The following is a 22,401-nucleotide window of genomic DNA, read 5'->3' on the forward strand; positions in this document are numbered from 1 at the left end:
GAAGTGTTCTTAAATCATGTTAGAATGATTTCGGATTGATACTTGAATGTGAAATCATTGATGTTAGCTTGACTATGTGTGGTTGAATTGAATATAAAAGGAATGCCGTCGAATTGTGTAAAAGGATTGCTAGTGTTAAAATGCATTTGAATTAATTGTTGAAGTTGGAGATATGATCGTTGGTATTGTTGTTGATAATTTGGCCGAGTTGAATTCTCGGATTTATTATTGATATATTGGTCGAGTTAGATTCTCGGGGATGGTGTATTTACAGGGGAAATGCTGCCGAAATTTCGGCAGATTATGAATGAATTTATTTGGAAGACTAAGGCAAGTGTCTGACAATGTGTTTAATGATTGTGTAATCTTCTTGAATGTAGACTAGCGATAGCGAGCTAGACAAATAAGCGTAGCTAATAGGACGTGGAATAGGTATGTAAAGCTTACCTTTTCTTTCTTTTGGCATGTCCTAGAGCTAAGTAAGCTGTGATACTTATCTTAGGGTAACTCTATTCTTGATTCCGAGCTTGTTAATGATTCTTATTCACTTCTTGATGTGAGTATACTTAGTATAGCCGAGCTTATTGTATGATTGAATAGCAAGAAGAGTCTAAAGAGTTCTGTAAGTAGTAATGTCCCTAACTTTCGTAGACGGTCTCGGATTGCTTGAAAATGGTTGTAGAAGTTCCTGTAATGAATAACGTTCATAGCTTTCATGTGTTAACTTGGATTGTTTTGGAAATGCTCGTAGAGGTTTCTATAACGAATAATGTTCATAAATTTCATAAGCGAACTCAGATTGTTTTAGAAACATTCATGGGGGGTTTCTATAATGAATGATGTCCATAACGATATTTGAAAGGTACTTGGTATGATTGTTGCTTTAATTTTCCAAAAATATCTTCTGAAACGTTCGTAGAAGGTTCTGTACTTCAAACGGTCATAACTTTCTTATACTAAGTCGGATTGACCCGAAACTTGTTTCTGAGTCTCCAGGCGTCGGTAAGTATACTTATACATCGAATTTTAAAAGTTGATTTATGCGCATTTAGTTCCCCACTACTCTGTTCGTGCATATGGTTGTTAACTTCCTTATACTAACTCGGATTTACTTGAGACGTGTTTGTGGTTTACTAATGATTTCAAGAAAATTAGCTTTGTACTAAAGGAAACATAAAGCCGATTTTCAAAACCACACCGAAGGGGGTGCGAGATTTTATTATTTAGATTTTTCAAAACCACTCCGAAGGGGGTGCGAGATTTTACTATTTAGATTTTCAAAACCACTCCGAAGGGGGTGCGAGGCTGTACTATTTCATTCCATATACGACTCATGTTTACATTCCATGGCATCATTATTATTATGTCGGGGCCGGCATGCCCGAAGGGGCCAGGGTAGTATTATGTCGGAACCGGCATGCCCGAAGGGGCCATCATTATTATTATGTCGGGGTCGGCATGCCCGAAGGGGCCAAGGTAGTATTATGTCAGAACCGGCATGCCCGAAGGGGCCATCATTATTATTATGTCGGGGTCGGCATGCCCGAGGGGGCCAGGGTAGTATTATGTCAGAACCGGCATGCCCGAAGGGGCCATCATTATTATTATATCGGGACTGGCATGCCCGAAGGGGCCAGGGTAGTATTATGTCGGAACCGGCATGCCCGAAGGGGCCATCATTATTGTTAATGTTGTAAGCGGCATGTTCGAAGGGGCCAGGACTAGTACTATTATGCCGGAAGCAGCATGCCCGAAGGGGCCATCATTTTTATTAAGCCTGAAGCGGCCGTCCGATGGGACTACTGTGATACTATATTTAGACTGTGTATTCTAGAATCTGGAGTGTGTTATACTTATACTGTGTATGTTGGAATTCGAGTAAGGCACTACGCGGCACGGTTCAAAATATTGTTCCCGGTAGCTCCCGGGTTGTCTCTAAACTGGTTACTGTTACGCTTTCCCGTGTTTATGATTCAGTGATGCTTTACATATTCAGTACATATTCCGTACTGACCCCCTTTCTTCGGGGGCTACGTTTCATGCCACGCAGGTGTATACAGATGAGTGGAAGGCATTGGCTATAGGATGTTCCCAGGCTACCAGCTGAATTTGCGAGCTCCATCTCAGTTCGGAGTATTGCCGAGTCAAGTACGTTTGTTATGGCATTTTGTATATGTTAGAGACTTTGCAGACAGTGTCTTGTGGATAGGGCGTCGGGAAGCGCGAATCATATGTAGATGTTGAAAGAGTATGTATTTTCAGATGATTTCAGTTGGTAAAAAAAATAGTACGTAATTGATGGAAATGTTTCATAATCTATATAAAGATAATGACCTCTATTTGGAAAAGTTTCATGTTTTTAAAAGTTTTTGAAATGACAGGTTTTGGTAAAGTGAATGTTTAAGGGTTCGCTCGACTCTGAAGAGAGTCGGGTGCCCATCATGCCCTATCAAGATGAGGGTGTGACAAAAAACTGGCCTCATATACCTTTTAGCCTTTCTAACTTGCCGACTAAACGCTTCCTTCCGAGTTTGTAATTCTACATTCAAGGGAATCCGTGCTAAAATTAGACAATCGGAAACATACTTGAAGCTAAGCTAAAGCTAGTGAAAATTGGGCAGCATCTCCTTTTGTTTCTACAACTTCCTCCATATAATATAATAACTCCCAAACATCAATAACAACACCACAATACCATAATCAATAAACTTTGTTAAGTTAGTCATTATTCAGTTCTTACAATTCCCTCTCAAAGTCATCCATAACCATGGCCATAATACATCATCACATTCATCCTCATATAAGGATTCTCCAATATTCTTAATATCATTTGTAACAATATTACACTCATAACATCTCAAGAATTATGATTCATGTCAAACTATTTTCTAAGAATATCATTACTTCACACTTGGGCTCCATTTTCTACTTTCTTCCATAATCCAAGTCTTTCAACCACTCAACATTCTAAATAACATGAAATTATCATAAAACTCACCTTTGATTGTGTAGGAACGAGTTTTGGATGGAAATGCTTCACTTGAAGAAAACCCTAGCTCCACTTCCAAAGAAATTCTTGACTTCTAGCAACCCTAAAGAGCTTCCTTGCACTTGATTTCCTTGGATTAATGATGTTGATCTTTGATTTTCCTTAGATTTATGTAAATGGAGTGTGTTCTAGAGAGTTGGAGAGAAGTGGAGAAGTTGGAAGAATGAGGAATTAGAAGTGGGATCACATTTTTATACTTGAAAAATACTCAGCCCGTCAGGTGTTATACGGTCCGTATAAGTGACTGTATTTCACCATCAAGGAAATCCCCATTTTTGTTGGGTTATACGGACTGTATAAGTTGTCGTATAACTCCACTTTTCTGAAATTATTTCCGTCGTTTCGTTTGATCTCCAATCCTTATGGAACTTTCTTAACACTTGTTTAACACTTCATTAGCAATTTAAGGGGCATCATAGCTCTTTCTCAAGACATTACTGAGTCGACATTAGCTTGGTACTTTGCAAAGCCTTTCCAAAACACAACGTATACTTCGCCTTTCTTAATGAACTTTCTTCTCTTGCTTTAAACTTCTTTGGAATCTTAATTAGAACCATTAAGTACTACTTCTTACTTATAAAAACATCATATACTTCTCACCCTGCGTTAGTCTATCTACCATACGTTGACATGGAATTTTCTGAGGTGTAACACTTATGATCTTCAGTACTCCAGTTGGAGACTCGTAGACATGTGTGGATAGTAGATATTTCACAACCTTATTAGTGTATATTCTGTATATCATTTTGTAGCCTTGCAGGCTTGTTCATATATATGTTTGAGGTGGAATCGAAGAATGCTTCGTCACGAGTTTTATTTTGAAAATGGCATTTATTCAGGTTGAGTTATTTTATAATTAGAAAAGTGGTCCACCGAGATAGATTGAAAGTAGTATGATAAGTGGTGTTCGGTAGGCTAGCTCCGGGTACCCGTCATGGCCCTCTGGTTAGATCGTGACAGCATGTCCTTATACAACGAGATCGACGAACCTAAAGCTCTGATACCAACTTTGTCACGACCCAAATAGTCGTGAATGGCACCCACCCAAATCCCCTAGTGGGCTAACCATCTACTTAACCAACCATCCAAACGATTACCACATTACTTAGCCAATTTTAAAATATTCAAGGATGTAACAGATAATAAAATCTCCAAATGTCTAGTCATGCCATAAATAAATAAAAATATGCGGAAGTCTAACTATTACAACCCCAAAATCTAAAAGTCATCGTACACGGACTCTAAAATATAACTGTCTAAAGAATGAATAACTGTTTAAAATAAACATAAATGTCTGAAATGAAATAGACATCTAAAATATGTAAGATCTTCAGGAGACCTGGCATGGATAAGAGCTCACCCTTGAATCTATCGGGAACCGGCCTCACGCTAAATATGAGGTCTCGTACATGTCTCTGGATCACAATCTGCACTAAAAAGAATGCAGCAAGGTAGTATCAGTACAAACACTATGTACCGGTAGATATCATAGGCCGACTAAGATTAGTATCACGCATACAATCACAAAATCAATAAAATAGACAGATAGACACAACAACACATAATCGCAAGAACTATCAACAGAAATCATCCAACACCAAAATATCAGCCAACACAGGGATAAGGTAAATCCATACAAGTAGAAATCAATAACAGTAACTCAACCTATGTAATCACCAAACACAAACGTAAATCACAAATTCTCTCAACTCTGTCACATATCCGTACACACATATTAAATGGTAGTGTTTGACCCATTAGCGATGACCTACAGGGGACCCATGGTGTCCATGTACCACTCGCTCCGAAACTGACCTCGGATCACAAGCCCATAACTAGGCCACATCCTCACCCCCTATCAAATGTGCCTTTCATATTTATAATATCAATCTTATCACAAGGTATTTCTGGTCCACAAATAACAAGGAATGGGAACAATAAATAAATCAATATCAGCGAACACAAGTCACCATGTCACAAGTCATATCAAGACTCAACAATCAATAACAAGAATAAGAGAACTCCCCAAGTCAACAAGAAGAGTATTTATGAACTATTTTTTTATCATTTCATGTCAATTTATCACATAATTAATCAATCAATCAATATCAAACTATAGGAATTACCAACCATACTTTATGTCCTAAGCCCTAATCATGCTTCTCCTATCAATTTCGTAACACGTTCAATCAACTAATCAAAGTCTATCTCTAGTAGATCGTAACCTACCTCAAAGCAAAACTGGTACAATGTAATCACTCCGCGATAGCTTTTCCCTTTTGAAAAGCTTCCGACTGTTCAATGTCTAGAAATATAGAGCTATATGAGTATTCAAATCATCTACTCAAACAACGCAACACTTTGGGGACAAGAACCCAACTACTTCTACCCTTTTCAAATGGGTAAACTATCACTAAGCATGAATTCATCATAATGTCAACCCTAGTAATCATATTCTATCCATTCATGGGTTTTCTAATCGTTCCAACCCTTTTACAAGCAGTTTTTATGCCAAAGTAATCAACTTTATGAAACCCTATGTCTCATTCAAAATGTTCCACCATTAATAGACAAGTTCTCACCCTAGGAATATACTCCCAGAGGATTAAACAACAATAAAATTGACAACCCGTTCATTAATCAAGGGATTCTTAAGTTCTAGGGTTTTAGCCCTTTCATTCACTATTAATGGACCTTTAATTGGTCCTGTGATCTCAAATGATGATCGAATTAACAAAGTCAAGAGTTGAGACATACCTTTCAAGAGTACTTTAGCCCTAGCCTTAGAATTTGGCCACAACAGTTCTTTGAAACTGTTTTGGTGTTATGTGGGGAATGGGTTCGGAATAAAGAATTTAAAACATGGATTCTGTCTCTCATCGACTACTACAGCGGTCAAAGCCTCGCTGCAGCCGTAACGACCCGTTTGGTCGTTATAGTCTTTCCGGCACTTTCGCCCCTTTTTCGAGCTTAGTTAGCTCACTTTTGACCCAAGGGGACTATTGACATGCTTATCGAGGTATCCAGATTTGATTCGGGTGACTTTTTGTGAAATTTGGGATTTAAGCGAAAAAGAGTTGAGTCAAAGTTGACTTTTGGGTAAACGGACCATTTTAGAAAATCCATCAATTCCGAGAGGTCCGGATGGTCGTTTAGAACTTGTGTTTATATCTGGTTCGGTTCTCAATACACTCAGATGCATTTTGGGACTTGGCTTAGGAAGTTGGAATTGAGGTATTATCACACCCCAAATCGGAGTGACATGACCAACACCTGAAGCCAAACTAGGCCCGAGCGAACCGCTCTACATCTAAAACTCTGGGGAGTCGCCCCCAACTTAAACTGATAATCTCCCATCTAGAGATATACAAAAATGTTGACTGTCGCATCTGTACCGGGTGCACACCTAATATATACATATATATATATATATATATAACTGAGTAAGCCGAGGGGGCTGCTTTAATCATACAAAACCAACAACATCCAACAAACATATACAAGCTGACAAGGCTATCACCCCGACATACTATGTACAGGACTCGTCTACAAGACTCTAGGGATATATGTGATGGTACCATACAATCAGAATCAAAGGAGAGACTCCAAAGACCTGGCCACTCCAAACAAAAAGGGAGCTCACCACTCAGCTGATCTCCGATAATGCCTACTCGCGAGGTCTATCAGTCTGTCGATCGGTACTTGCAGGCATGAATGCAGTGCCCCCGAAAAAAGGGACGTCAGTACGAAATAATATACCGAGTATGTAAGGCAACGATAACTGAAACTGAACTGGAAACTATACAATCTGGAGGCCAAAGACAGCCCTGAACATCTCTCCAAACCCATCTCATATGAAATGCAATATAATAATATTCTATGTATATCACTTACCAAGTGGCCAGGCAACCATAAAATCTCACTGGCCATGTAGCCAGGAAATATGTCTCACTGACCCGTCGGCCAGGCAATCTGTCTCACTAACCTGTAGGCCAGGCATAGCTGTCTCACTGACCCGTAGGCCAGGAAAAATAAAAATGTCTCACTGACCAAGTGGCCAGGCTAAAGAAAAATATATATGTATGTCATGCAGTATATCATGCATATGTCTGTCTCTCTATAAACTCAAGGACACGGGGAGGGGATGTGGCCCCTCAGAAAGAATAACATAACACCCAGGACTAGACAACACTATGACAAGCTCTACTTTGACAAATCTCGAGTCATAAAGTTTATCACGCTCTTACCATATATGGAAACATGCCAAGAAAAGAAGGAACATCCTTAACATACCTTTTCGGTCTTTTATTACTTAACGTTTATTCTCCTGAGCTCGTAAATCTACATTTAAGAGAAATCATGTTATTGTTAGGCTTATCGTCATATGCTTATCTTAAGCCTTCAAATTAAACCCCTTTAAAATCTACCGAAATTCGGGCAGCATCTCCCCTATTTATACTATATCCCAAATATTACTAAGGGTCATCAAACAGCCCAACAACAACAACATTTAACAATGGCAACAACTACAATAAAATCCAATATAATCTTCTTCGATTACTTTAAGAATTATATCGAACGGCAAGCTCGTTTAACGAATAACAAACGTCATTCAACCCTAACTCTCCTACGCCTCATCCTTTACTTTCTATTCGTAGATTTCATATATTTTCTTCTCCATTTTTCCCACTAACACATGAATAATCCCAATAACCGCAGTGATCATATTCAGGTTATAATCCACAATTTACAACCATTAAAAGTCATATTTAAACATTCAAAACAGCTCCTACAAAATAATGGCTTAACTTAACTTATTTCGATGTAGTCTTGCGGTGTTTACCCTCAAACAACTTTACGAACATTAATTTAAGCTAACACACGACCAAAGGGGTGTTACGGAGCCAAGAATCATGGCTGAATCCGTTCAACTTCACCCTCAATCATTAAACAACACCATAGGTTTGCTACTCTTGTTGTTTCTAACTTTCTTGATGGAAGATTTGGTTGTTTCCACTCTATTTGGGCTGAAATCTCGTGGGTGTTTGTTGGGAAAATATTCTAGAGGGTTGGGGAATAGTTTAGAGGTGTTGGATGAAAAAAACAAGGGTAAAACCATTTTTCTAGAGCTCTAGAGTCGGTTTGGACCGACCTAGAGTCTTCGGTTACTATAGCAGCGCATATTTCTGCTCTGTCAGCCTAACTTGTAACGTCCATAATTCTCTACTCCGATGTCATATCAATGAGCGGTTTGTTGCGTTGGAAACAAGACTCGACGAACTTCATTTTAGGAATTTGAAAAACCTTAAAACTCCTAATATAGTAGGAGATATACCCCTCAAAAGTTGACTAAAAATCGGCCCAAAATTCGGCCAAATTTTCGTCAAACTTATTTTCTTCTATTTGCTTGGTCCCGAAACCTTTAGACACTTTCTTAACACTTGTTAAGAGTATTCATTAACCTTATAAGGGTTCCATGACCTCTCCGAGCTTAGTTTAGTTTACTTACAATGCAAACAACACGAAAATTTTTCGAGGTGTAATAGGTATCGAGGGTTGACTAGGCCAACGATACCTCCACTGAGAATTTCGAGGCCACGAGCGCGTTCGTAGTGTGTTTTTATATGCGTTTGTGTATGTGATTTGTGCGCAGATGGCCTTGGGAATTAGTCAAAAATTCGAGTTGAAGTATGAAACTTGGGGAAGTTTCTGGTGTCTGGTGCCTGCTTTAGCGACACCAGCACCGCAGCAGCGGTTGATAACGTCCAAATCCACCCTATTAATTATAATGAGCATGTTCGTATGCAAATATAATTTACCCCACCATGAGTCGGGATCGATCCCACAGAGAACAATATATAGGCGATTAGGAAAAGTAGGAATTATCACCAACAATAGCTATGCCAAACACTTAAAGGTTATTTAGAGAGAAAATTATAACTAATTGTGAAAACGTAAACTAACCTAGAAAGCAAGTAAAACGATCAATGGCCACAAGAATGGATACAAAGGAAACTACGCTCAAGTAACAATCCAATGTATTTCATAATTTACAACTAATGGTGAGTTTATATTACTTATCCTCGAATAATGACTCTAAATTAGCTTCTTCCGAAACTAACTAGACTACCTAATTGAATATCCCTAAAGCAATTAGGAGCATTAAGAACACCCGAATATAGCTACAAGTAGTGTCGCCTATCCCTAAGTTGATTTTCATTAGATGAGGGTTAACGCCCTAAATTCTTGTTAATTATTCTTTCCCAATCCCGAGTTTGCCTCTTCCGAGTTTAAACTGAAATAAATGGAAAAGTCCTAGGATTAGCAATTCCCTTAAGAAACATTAAAGAACAAGAATAATTAAAACAACATTAACTCAGTTCATTAGGAATAAAAATCATTCAATACATAAGCAAAACAAGAGTTTCAATATAAAACTTTAACAATGTATACTTCCATAAACAAGATTCAAGTATAGAAATGAAATACTACGCACTTAGATATTCAATGCATAGTAAGGAATTGAAGAAATGAGTAAAGAGGTAAGAAATTTCTCATCAAATCTTCAATCCCCAAGTGCGGGTATTGGAAGTCTTGTAAATGGCCAAAGATGATAAATAATTTCACCAAGTCTTGCTTTTATAGTTGCCTAATTTTTCTAAGTCCAAAAAATGACAAAATATGCCCCATATTTCAGTTTTTGCAGTTCTGCCCGTTTTTGCAAATCTGTCCCCTTTTTGCAAAACTGTCCAGTTTTGACAGTTTTGCAAATCTGTCCAATTTGGTCTCTTTTTTACTTTATTTTCACTTGGTTTCTTCCGATCACTTCTAAATCACACAAAACCTGTAAAATAGATGTAAACGATATTAAATGCACTATTTTCTCAATCAAACATAGCAAAAATATAAGATTAAAGAAGAGATAAGTTGGTAAAATACCAACTTATCAAACCCCTAAACTTAAACTATTGTTTGTCCTCAAGCAATTCAAAACATACAATCTCCTTCTAAGGAATCGACTCAATAGTGCACCAACATCATATCAAGTCAAAAAGTCTACTTTAAGCACAAACAAGACTTTGATTGGTACCACAAATTAATCCAAAACATATTAATCACCAACTTCTTCTCAAAAACTTCATTTTCATTTCAAGTGCTCGTTTCCAAGTTAAGCAAAGTAGTAATCAAGTCAAGACACTAAAGCTTCAAAATTTGCCTCATTATCACAAAATAACTTTCTTTTGTTCATTCCTCTCAATTGGAAAATGGAACAAATTCACAACTTAAATTCTTATGTGCCCTCACACTCAAGAGAGAATCCCACGCTTAGAAAATGTAATTCAAAACACAAATGGGATATCAAATAAAAGATTTAACTCTCTCTCTCTCTCTCTCTCTCTCTCTTGAAGATGTTCAAATGCACACAAGTAGTACCATAAGCTTGCCCTTCATGTATTTCTCCACTAATGTAGACACACTTGGTTCAAAATCAATTTGGACTTAAAGGGTTGTAATGTAGGCCTTTGGTTAAGGTAGGGAATAATTTGGGTAAAAGTGACTCAAAACCTCCCTAGGCACTACAATTTTCAACATTCGAAGCACACTTCCTTTGAAACTTTTCCACCTCTTTCTTCATTTTTCATTTTTCATTTCACCAACTAGTCTCTGCTTTATTCACAACTCTTATTATTCCTTCCCTTTTTCTTTTTATTTTTCTTTTTCAAAATAACCAGGAATTTTCCATTTTTTTTCACCTTTAAAGTAACTTCCACATAACAACTTTTTCCAACCATCACTCCCAAACTTAGGCTTTTAGCCTATGTTTGCACTTTTAATGCAATTAAAGAGGTAGGGTACCAGAAGATGGATCAATAAAGAACGGGATAAGATTAAGCTTGTAACATGGTTGTCAAAGAAAAGGTTAAAGGCTCAAAAGGGGTTGACTAGGGAAAATATGCAAGGGTAGGAAATTTAAGGCAAAAACGATCCAAATAAGGCCTAACATCATTTTTCAAATTAAGTGTAACCTAGAATTTCGCCTTGAAATACATTCCAGGCAAGTTCTAGACCACAAGTAAAGCAAAAGAACTCACAAAAACCTCACCACACATGGCACATGCAAACTCAAGTGAAATATGTATCCAAAACCCAATTGAAACAAATGAACTAAAAAAAAAAAGTCACTCATAGTCTAAAGAGACTACTTAGTGAACTTAAGAGCCAAACATTGAATCCAAAAGTCACAATAAGAATCATTACTTGAATCCTTTTTTATTTTTTTTAAAATCAAGAATTCATATGCCAAGGTTTAAATAAGTTGGTACCAAATAAGCCAAAATTGGTCAAGGAGCAAAAATCACACCCCACACCACTTTTACTCCTATCAAAAATTAAAGAAGCTAGTAAAAAAAAACAATCATACTAATATAAATATGTAATAAAAAAAATACCAAAATAAAATCAATCTACCAAATTCATCAACCACCATAAATCATCTCAAATAAATGAGCCACCCCCAACTAAAAAATGTTGCATTGTCCTCAACGCAACTAAATAAAATAAAGCTCGAGTTAGGAGGAACTCCCTTTTCATGGTGGTGGTTGCACAAGTTGTGTCCTTGCACTTTTCTGTTGATTGTTTTCCTTAGTGTGATAAACAAATGCCATTGGTGTCACTTTATACCCTGAAGATTGAAATTCTCGTGCATCTCCTTTCTTCTGCATTCCAGTTTGTGTTAGTCACTATACATAACATACCAACAGATAAAAGGCATGAGACCACAAAAACTAAAACATTGATTACAAACCACAAGTTGCAACTCAATTCATCACTTAACATTACAAGAAAACCCATTGATCCAACTAGTTAAGATAAAGCAAAGTGGTTAGTGATCTTACACTTCTCTGTACCTTCATCCAAGAACCAGAAAAGGGCAACTAACATGGGTACAATACCAAAACTCATCCCACCTTAAGTTCTCATTTAACAAGGACCATATCATGTCAAAACCAATTTCTTCATGAAGTGCATAAGCAAATATAAATACCCATGTTGTTTCTAATCATCCAGCAGAACTACTACTTAGCCATTCACTTCTAAGTATCATCAATTAATTCAAATAGGATATCAAATGCATAGCCAATGTCCCAAAAATTCTATAGTTTCAACCCTGTGATCAAGAAATCAGTTCACAACACACCCTAGCAATCCCAAAGAATTTATCCATTCAAACCAAGTCATTCCTCAATTTAATTAAAGCAAATTTCTCAACTGAGAGTATCCACCAGAGAATAAGAGTAAGCACAATTTGACATCTAATATAACTCGATAATTGAAGCATGACAACAGTTGATAAAGAGATATAAGTTAACACCAATTAAACCCTTCCCACACATAATTTTCAGTCAATGTAGAGCAATTCAACTACAGCAAAATAAAATTACAGGAAAGACCAATTAAGGTCATTCACAGGTTCAACCTATAGCACGGACAGTGTGAACAAAATACTTTAAAACCAACCCAAACTACCCCACATTTACTTCGACATGCCTCCTAATATCGCTCAGTTACTCAGACTTCACCGGCGAACTAATTTCCCTCTCAGACAATTCATCGAATAGGTTGTGTGAATAATTGAGACTCAGTTCTTCGCAACCTTTAAGCAATTGATTTACCCTCCCACAAATGGTGGGAATTATAGTTCAAACAGAAGAAACATCAAACACCAACAATCATTTGTAGAATTCAACAAAAGTTCCACAATTAAAGCCCATAATGTTTGCACTTTGCAAAAAAAAAAAAAAAACAATTCTCCAAGAGGGATAAGGGATGGGTCACAATGAGAGAAAGAGAGTGAAGGGATATTACCTAATTTTCAGCGAGTGATAGCGGTGATGGTGGAATCGCAGGGAACAAAGAGAGAGAGAGAGAGAGAGAGAGAGAGAGAGAGAGAGAGAGGGGGAGGGAGAGCAATGAAATGATCGTTCTTTTGTTTTGGACGAAGGGGAACTGAGTGTTCTTTTGTTTTGGACTAAGGGGAAATAAGGGAAAATTGTAAAAGTGACTTACCTGGGCACTGTAAGTTCTGGCCATAACTTTAGAATTTGCACTTGGCTCTTTCAAATTCAGACACAGTTTCTTTCCAGTTCCCAACACCTTTTGCACAAACAGTGCAATTGCAAAATCTGTCACCTCTCAACACTATAATCTTGTCCAAATGAAGTCCAAAAATTATGAAACTTGGTAAAATGATAAACTTATCTAAAAATTAAAATTGCAAATTAAATTAAAAATAAAGAAATTATGGGTTGCCTCCCATAAAGCGCCATATTTAACGTCAAGGCATGACATGAGTGTCACGACCCGATTAGGGGCCATGACGGGTACTCGGGTCTAACCACCGAGCACCACTCATTCTATTGCTTACCATACTCATTAAGCGTGCATTCATTAATTTATACTCAATCATAGGAAAACCATTTTTTTCATTTGGAAACATAATTACTTTTATATACATAAGCCCTTCGGCTATCAAAAATAATAATATAGATACAATAGTAACATTGTGAGACCATACTACCCACACATGGGTATCTACGAGCCTCTACTAGAGTACTAGACATATGGACGGGACAGGACCCCGTCGTGTCCAAAATACATATATGTACACAAATGAATAAACCAAATAGAACCTCCGGAATAATGGGGTGCCCCTGTAAGTCTGCTGATAACTTCTACGGGCCTGGATCACCTCCCTGTTTACCTGTGGGCATGAACACAGCGTCCAAACAAAACGGACGTCAGTACGAACATTGTACTGAGTATGTAAGGCACGAATGAAATGAACATGATAGAGAAATCATAAGTTATAAGGTGAAGATTCAACCTGCGTAACTTTTAAGAGTGGATACATTTCATACATATATCATATATATATACTCATAGTAAATGTATCATCATAGCGCATACATCATCGTATCATATAAATCATCATCGTTAACCCGCGTCCGGGTAACCATCATATGCTGCCCACTAGTGGTGATCATGCTCGGCCCTCTAGGCTCGGTGTAAACATAGCAGCCCGCCTTAGCGGTGACATGTCCAGTGTCACGACCCAGCTAGGGGCCGCGTCGGCTACCCGGGGCTAACCACCGAGCACCACTCGTTCTATTTCTCATCATGCTCATTTGGCTCTTTTATCACATTTATACTCAAATTGTAAGAAAATCATATTTCATATGGAAACATAAATACTTTTATATACATATGCCTCTCGGCCATCAAAATAATATATATACATAATAACCTCTTGTGACACCATCTAACCCACACTGCGTATCTACGAGCCTCTACTGGAGTGCTAAGCCTAAGGAAGGGACAAGATCCCGTCATGCCCAAAATACATATACACGAATATACACAAAAGAATCATCATAGGAACCTCCGAACAAGGGAGTGCTCTCAATGAGCTACTAGCTTCTACGAATCAGGATCAAGCTCACCTCATTGTCTACCTGTGGGCATGAACACAGCGTCCAAAGAAAACGGACGCCAGTACGAACATTGTACTTAGTATGAGAGGCATAAACTATGAAGTAAGATAATTATATATACAAAAAAAATATAAATATGGAACATCTGTATCTGACTATCAAGTACAAAGGATATAATGCATGCTAGCTTACTCATAATCATCATCATGTCATGTATGCATAAATGTATAAGCTGCCCATCCATATAGGTACGGTGTGATAATCATAACATTAGCCTGCGTCCAGGCCTCCCGCGTCCGGGGTATCATCTCATGCCGCCCACTAGTGGTGCTGCCCATGCCATATAGACACGGTGTAATCATCTATAAGCCGCCCGCCTTAGCGGTGCTGCCCGGCCATATAGGCGTGGTGTAATATCATCAACATGTACTCATCATAATGCATGCATGGAAAATCAAAGATGGTTATACTTTATCGAGGTGACATAAGGTCGTGAACCCTCGATTCCATTATGGAGCATTTATAAATATTCTGCCTCATCTTGAAGGAAATAATATATAAGGTGAGTGTGTACAATGAACAATGTCATTAACTTTATAGGAACATCATCTCATGAGCTGTAGAATCTTTAGGCTTAAACTCATCATTACCATTATTGGACTCATAATATATCTCTTATCTCATATGGTTATTCATGAACATAGACTTGTAGTTTTTCCAGAATGTAGGAGAATCATGAAGAAAATAGGAAGTCATGCTTTAGGATTCATGCCATTAGAAAGAAAGGACTAGCCTTACATACCTTTGCCGTTTACTAATCTATCACTTGCTTGTTCTCCGTTAGTGCGTACGTTCTACCTTCAAGAGAGAATTCGCATTAACGTTAGTTAATCGACTATAAGAACGCGCTACTATTTCTAAGGAAAATTGAGCAGCATTTCCTTTGTTTATACTACTTTCCCCATATTCTATATCAACTCCCAAACGTTCATAACAACATTCTCAACATGATAGACAACACTCATCATTCGTTTACAATATCCGTATTTCACAATTTGTCTTCAATTTCTCCATAATCATGGTCATGGTTCACTGTTGCATTTTTCTCACATAGAATACTTATTTCATGTTCTAAATGTCGTTCATAACATTTTTATAATCACAAATTATCAATGATCATGGCTCAATTCAAACCTTTACTCAACATTGCTACTATTCACACTTTCATGACCCATTTCTTACATCCTTCTATAATCCAAGTGTTTCAACTCTTCCATACCCTAAATAACATGTAAATGCCATAAAGCTTACCTTAGATGTTGTAGGAACAAGCCTTGAGTGGTATTACTTTTCTTGCACCAAAACCCTAGTTTACTTCTCTTGAAATTTCTTAACTTGGATGAACTTTGATGAGTTTTCCACACTTGGTTTTGTTGATTTGATGAAGTTGATCATCAATTTCTCATGAGTTCTTGTATATGAAATGTGTGGAAGTTTCTAGAGAAGTCTTGAGTTGTGGAGAATGAAAATGAAAATGAAATAAATGAACTTGGGTCTCTTATTTAAAACTTGAAATCTGATTCGAAATGAACAGTGACTGAGGTGTACAGTGGTCGTAAACCCACTTTACAGGCCGTATTCTGGTTTATGGTCCGTCCTTCGCGACCGTATTTAAGCATATCAAAACTACAAAGGCATGCTGGAGATCATGGCAATTTACAACTCAGTTTACGGGCCGTATTTCGATTTACGGTCCGTATTCCAAGTCGTTTTTAACCATTTGAAGAATTTGACAAAAGTTAAATTTTTTGAAAGGTTGGAGGACGGTAGCAGTTTACGGTCCGTAAATCACTTTACGAGCCGTATTCGACTTTATGACCAATTGGGTCAAAGTGAAAACCTGCAACTTTTCATTGTACGTTCGCGGGGAAATTTCTGAGGTGTAACACTCTTCCCCCATTTTTGGAACATTCGTCCTCGAATGTTGAACACTCGGGATTCTACGAAAATTTCACCAGAGTTTCCCTTGTAATTTGACACTACCAACCTGTCACAACAACCCATAATAATTCTGCCTCACAGAGCTTCAACACAATAAAACTATAAATTGGCCACACTATCCTTGTTTACCTCTTACTCCTCTTTTTAAATATCCACTTGGTCTCATTGGCGACGTATAATTACTTGCGAGTTATATAATCGTTCTTGAGTGATTTGTATACATACACATCTACACATATACATGTAACCATATCTACATTCGTACTTATAATCGTACTCATTTACATATCGTATCCATGGTCATATTCCTATACATATCATTTACAACGACTTTACCGCTGGTGTCTTTACCTCTATTCTAGTATAACACTGTCATCCTTTACAATACCCCTTGAGTTATTTGCTCTCAATGTCACGTGGTTCAAGGTCTTCGCGAATGGTTTCCCGTACAGTCTCAGATGCCTGCTCAATTCGTGTTCGTTTATTTACTAGTCATTGGACTCATTTCTGCGCAACTCTCACTCTTTGTTTTAGAGTCTATATCAGTCATTTTAGGATCCATCGTCCCAAATTTCTACACTTGAATTCTCTTTACTCGTTTCCCCCCTTTAAGGCTTTTACTTGTACCATTCTCAAATCCGTTATTTCTCCTTCAAATCTTGAATTCATACATCCCTTACTACACTACATCTTGTTCATACCGTTTTCTTGTAATTCATAGCTACGATAATTCCTGCGTGAAGTCTTAACATACTCACCTTGCAGTCTTGTAACCAATTAATACAACCGATATAGCAATCCGAACAAGGATGTATTTTACTTAGCTCATCTGGTAGTTATGAGTCAATGTCTAAATCTGCTCTAATTAACAACTTTTGTCCCATAGGGATGCTCACCATAGTAGTAGGTCTAGTTATCCTTACCATCCATATAGTGTCACTTGCCCTCTTCTTCGGTGCTCAAAGTTCACTTGTAACGTCATCTTTGTTTTCCAGGGCCTAAGTCTCATACGCCACTAATACCCCTCATGCCTCTTACTCTTTTACTTTTGTTTTGCACTCAACACTGATTTCAAAACCAATCATAACCGTAGTATATTTGTCGTTGATGATAGCTTTACCCTATCGCTTTGTCGTCGTACAATAAACTCATAACTCATGATCATCATTTTCTTTTCGACTTTTTACTTCGTATACTTCACTCGTTCTAACTTGGTACGGGATATTCGTAGGGAATGCATCTCCCTTTAATTATAACGCAACTACTTCGTAAGCATGCGTACTTCGTGTATTTCCTTCTCTCTCTATTCTTGTTCTTATTCCTTCCTCCTCAATTTATCTTCCTTTCTCCCACTTTATAATCAATCATAAACTACTGCTACTTTGCCACATCACTTTCCTCTGATTTCTTTTTTTCAAGTTGACTTCCCCTTTTTGCTGGCTATCATTTCTGTCATGGAGGAATCCCTATGCTGGACTTTCCCTTAACAAGGTCTTATAAGCTTTCTCATCTACTTCCCCCTAGCTCGCTTGTTGGTTTCACACTTGCATTCACTCTTTATTCATATAGAACATGTCACATCCTTAGTCGTTTCCTCGCTATACTTTGCATTACGGTTCTGGTTACGTTCTCATTATACCCTGACCATAATCAACTCTATAGAGTGACACTTCTTGATCTCATTCGCAAGCCTGCTTATAACATAGGATAAACCTCGTGAAGTAAGCATACTCAACCCGTTAATCCTTTTAATCAGTTCTATCACGCTCACCATATAAATTGTTTTACCAACGTGTTCTCATTCATTATAACCCTTCGTATTCGTACTTCTGTCTCCGAGTACTGTTACTTTAGTCGCTAGTAAACTTATCGCGTCTTTCTCGTGCTTATCCCTCCAATCAATACCTCGGTATCGCATTCCATTGGAGTTACCCTGTCCCTTCTATGTCGTGCTTTAGCATTACCAGTCTTCCTAATTTACCCTAGTATTTCTCTTTACCATATCATTGTCAATCTTATAATTACCGTTACTCATCTCTTGTAGTTGTCAATGATACTCCTAACTCCATCTCGTCTTGCCATTACCTTGTTGCACATCATCATTTCTCGTCAGGACATCTCACGAGCTTGTACCTTGTCTCCTTCAAATTCTAGGAAAACTTCAGCAGAGTTTCTTTTTTAAGCATAACAATCCCAAACCATTAAGGGATATACATAGTAGAGCTTGTTTCATAAGTTGTGCCTGCACACTCGGTCTAGAATTCCAATATCTATATACATACACATATTATTTATATTCGCTCACTGTTAATCAACTTACTCATAAATCACGATTCGGGCTATCACTAGGTTACTAAAAAATATAGTCATCTTAGATTGTCGGATTGGCTCATATTTTTCACCTCAACACAATCATCACAACGGGGGTGATACATGACAGCATAGGGTCTGAATCCATCGATGCACACATATCGTAAAGGAATACTGACAATATACCTGGGATAATATCAGTGGAAGACTCAAGATCCTGTCGCTCAGCTAACGCATGAATATGATGCTGGGATCCACTTGGACTGGGCGCTCCTTTTTGGTATCTATGAGCACCTACTAACATCTGTGGCCTTGGCCTTGGAGGGCGTACCGATGATGAAGAGTCAGCTACTAACCCCATAGGTCGAACCTCATCTCTACTACGCCTCCATAAGCAGTCGTGCATGACATGACCTGGCCGAGCACAAGTATAACAAACATCCGATCCCAAGAGGCACGGTCCCCAATGTAACTTGCGACACTGAGTACATCGTGGTACCGGGGATCTCGTCTGACTAGAACTACTCCGAATCCGAGAACTGGAAACTCTGAGACTCGGGGGTGACTTAGAATAAGTAGACCCATCCAATCGGGGTCTAGGAAACTGCGGAGGATCACCACTTAGTAAACGAACTAAGTGCCTAGAGAATTGTTGCCTCGGAGCACCCCTACACACATGATCGAACCCTGAAGAACTAACTCTCTTTCTCTAACCCCTGTTATCGTGGCCCACATCCTACCGCTGAGCTTGAGCGGCTACCAATTGAGTCAGTAGAAGAATGGTCTATCTTATCACTTGGCCCGAGGCATCTGGTGGAGGAATGGGGGGTGCTGGAGAAAAAGCTGAGGCTCCCCTCTGATCCTCAAAAGTGGGCAAAGTATGGGAAAACCGAGGTGGGGCCTTATTCTGGGGTTCGCCCTCCTCCACATCTATAGGCGGCTCTTGTTCAAGCCCTTCTTCCACCACCATCTTGCCCTTCTGGGATGCCGTAGTTTTTCATTTCATCAGCTTTGCTGAAATCATAATGCACAATTAGGGAGGGGATAATCTTATAATACAGCTCTATCGCACGATCTCTTAAGATGAAAGATGGTCATTTTTCCTAAATGCCAGGTAGCCTCTTGTTTAGTAGCATGGCATGCAACACACAATAAACAAGACTCTACTAGACACGGCTCGCAGACACTTCCGAGGACTGAACTGCTCTGATACCACTTTTGTCACAACCCAGCTAGGGGTCGCGACGGCTACCCGGGGCTAACCACCGAGCACCGCTCGTTCTATTTCTCATCATGCTCATTTGGATCTTTTATCACATTTATACTCAAATTGTAGGAAAATCATATTTCATATGGAAACACAAATACTTTTATATACATATGCCTCTCGGCCATCAAAATAATATATATACATAATAACCTCTCGTGAGACCATCTAACCCACACTGCGTATCTACGAGCCTTTACTGGAGTGCTAAGCCTAAGGACGGGACAAGACCCCGTCATGCCCAAAATACATATACATGAATATACACAAAAGAACGCGCTACTATTTCTAAGGAAAATTGAGCGACTATAAGAACGCGCTACTATTTCTAAGGAAAATTGAGTAGCATTTCCTTTGTTTATACTACTTTCCCCATATTCTATATCAACTCCCAAATGTTCATAACAACATTCTCAACATGATAGCCAACACTCATCATTCGTTTACAATATCCGTATTTCACAATTTGTCTTCAATTTCTCCATAATCATGGTCATGGTTCATTGTTGCATTTTTCTGACATAGAATACTTATTTCATGTTCTAAATGTCGTTCATAACATTTTTATAATCACAAATTATCAATGATCATGGCTCAATTCAAACCTTTACTCAACATTGCTACTATTCACACTTTCATGACCCATTTCTTACATCCTTCTATAATCCAAGTGTTTCAACTCTTCCATACCCTAAATAACATGTAAATGCCATAAAGCTTACCTTAGATGTTGTAGGAACAAGCCTTGAGTGGTATTACGTTTCTTGCACCAAAACCCTAGTTTACTTCTCTTGATATTTCTTAACTTGGATGAACTTTGATGAGTTTCCCACACTTGGTTTTGTTGATTTGATGAAGTTGATCATCAATTTCTCATGAGTTCTTGTATATGAAATGTGTGGAAGTTTCTAGAGAAGTCTTGAGTTGTGGAGAATGAAAATGAAAATGAAATAAATGAACTTGGGTCTCTTATTTAAAACTTGAAATCTGATTCGAAATGAACAGTGACTGAGGTGTACAGTGGTCGTAAACCCACTTTACAGGCCGTATTCTGGTTTATGGTCCGTCCTTCGCGACTGTATTTAATCATATCAAAACTACAAAGGCATGCTGGAGATCGTGGCAATTTACGACTCAGTTTACGGGCCGTATTTCGATTTACGGTCTGTATTCCAAGTCGTTTTTAACCATTTGAAGAATTTGACAGAAAGTTAAATTTTTTGAAAGGTTGGAGGACGATAGCAGTTTACGGTCCGTAAATCACTTTACGGGCCGTATTCCACTTTACGACCAACTGGGTCAAAGTGAAAACCTGTAACCTTTCATTGTACGTTCGCGGGGAAATTTTCGAGGTGTAACACCCAGCCAACTAGGCACGGGTGAATCGTATCGTCATATAATCAATCATAAACTCATCATTATTACACATCTCATAGGCATATTATAATCATATCATAACTTAACATCATCATACATTCATCATTAATCCTACATTAGACCTTGGAGGTAACCATGGCTATGTCGAGGTGACGTAAGGTCGTGAACCCCCGACTACGTTATGGAGTAATCATAATCGTCATATCTCACCTTGGAGGGACTAGCATTTTAAGGTGAGTGTACGCAAGAAAAATCATCAATGGAACTATACTTAGGATCATTACCTTAATGGACATTTTATTTTACTCAAGGATTCTTCATACTTATATTCATCATCATCATTATCTTGCTCGTCGTCATATCTCCTTTCTTCATCATATGCGTATGTAGCTCTTTATAATCATGGACTCATAATTTCCGTTATTTGGGAAAATCATGGAAAAATAGGAAGATTTATGCCATAGGAGTCATGCCATTGAAAGAAAGGATTAGCCTTACATACCTTTTCGTTTAGCTACTCTATCGCTTGAACGTTCCTCTCCAATATTCACGTTTCTACCTTCAAGAGAGTTTATACCCATATTAGATAATCGATAACATAAGCGTGTTTGAACTAAAGCTATAGAAAATTGAGCAGCATCTCCTTTGTTTCTACTACTTTCTCCATATCATATATCAACTCCCAAACATCAATAATAACATTCATAATATCATCATCAATGACTTTAGTCAAATTCATCATTATCCAATCCCCACAATTTCCTCTAAAGGTCATCCATAATCATGATCATAACACAACACTACATTCATTCTCATCTAACGTTTCTCTCATACTCTCAACATTATTCATAACATTTTTATAATCACGACATATCAGAGATCATGACTCATTTCAAGCTACTACT

The 22,401-nt window shown here is 38.1% G+C and overlaps 1 long non-coding RNA gene across 1 annotated transcript; it reads right to left on the minus strand.

The window, feature by feature from the left end:
- Positions 1 to 9,409: 9,409 nt before the first annotated feature.
- On the minus strand, positions 9,410 to 13,215 carry LOC132636067 (uncharacterized). The gene is made up of 2 exons (XR_009580965.1): positions 12,917 to 13,215; positions 9,410 to 11,766 (listed from the first exon to the last, which is right to left on the minus strand). It is a non-coding gene; the product is annotated as an uncharacterized LOC132636067 (long non-coding RNA).
- Between the last annotated feature and the right edge of the window lie 9,186 nt (positions 13,216 to 22,401).

Source organism: Lycium barbarum, chromosome 4 (genome assembly GCF_019175385.1).
Source record: "Lycium barbarum isolate Lr01 chromosome 4, ASM1917538v2, whole genome shotgun sequence".
Lineage (NCBI taxonomy): Eukaryota > Viridiplantae > Streptophyta > Magnoliopsida > Solanales > Solanaceae > Lycium > Lycium barbarum.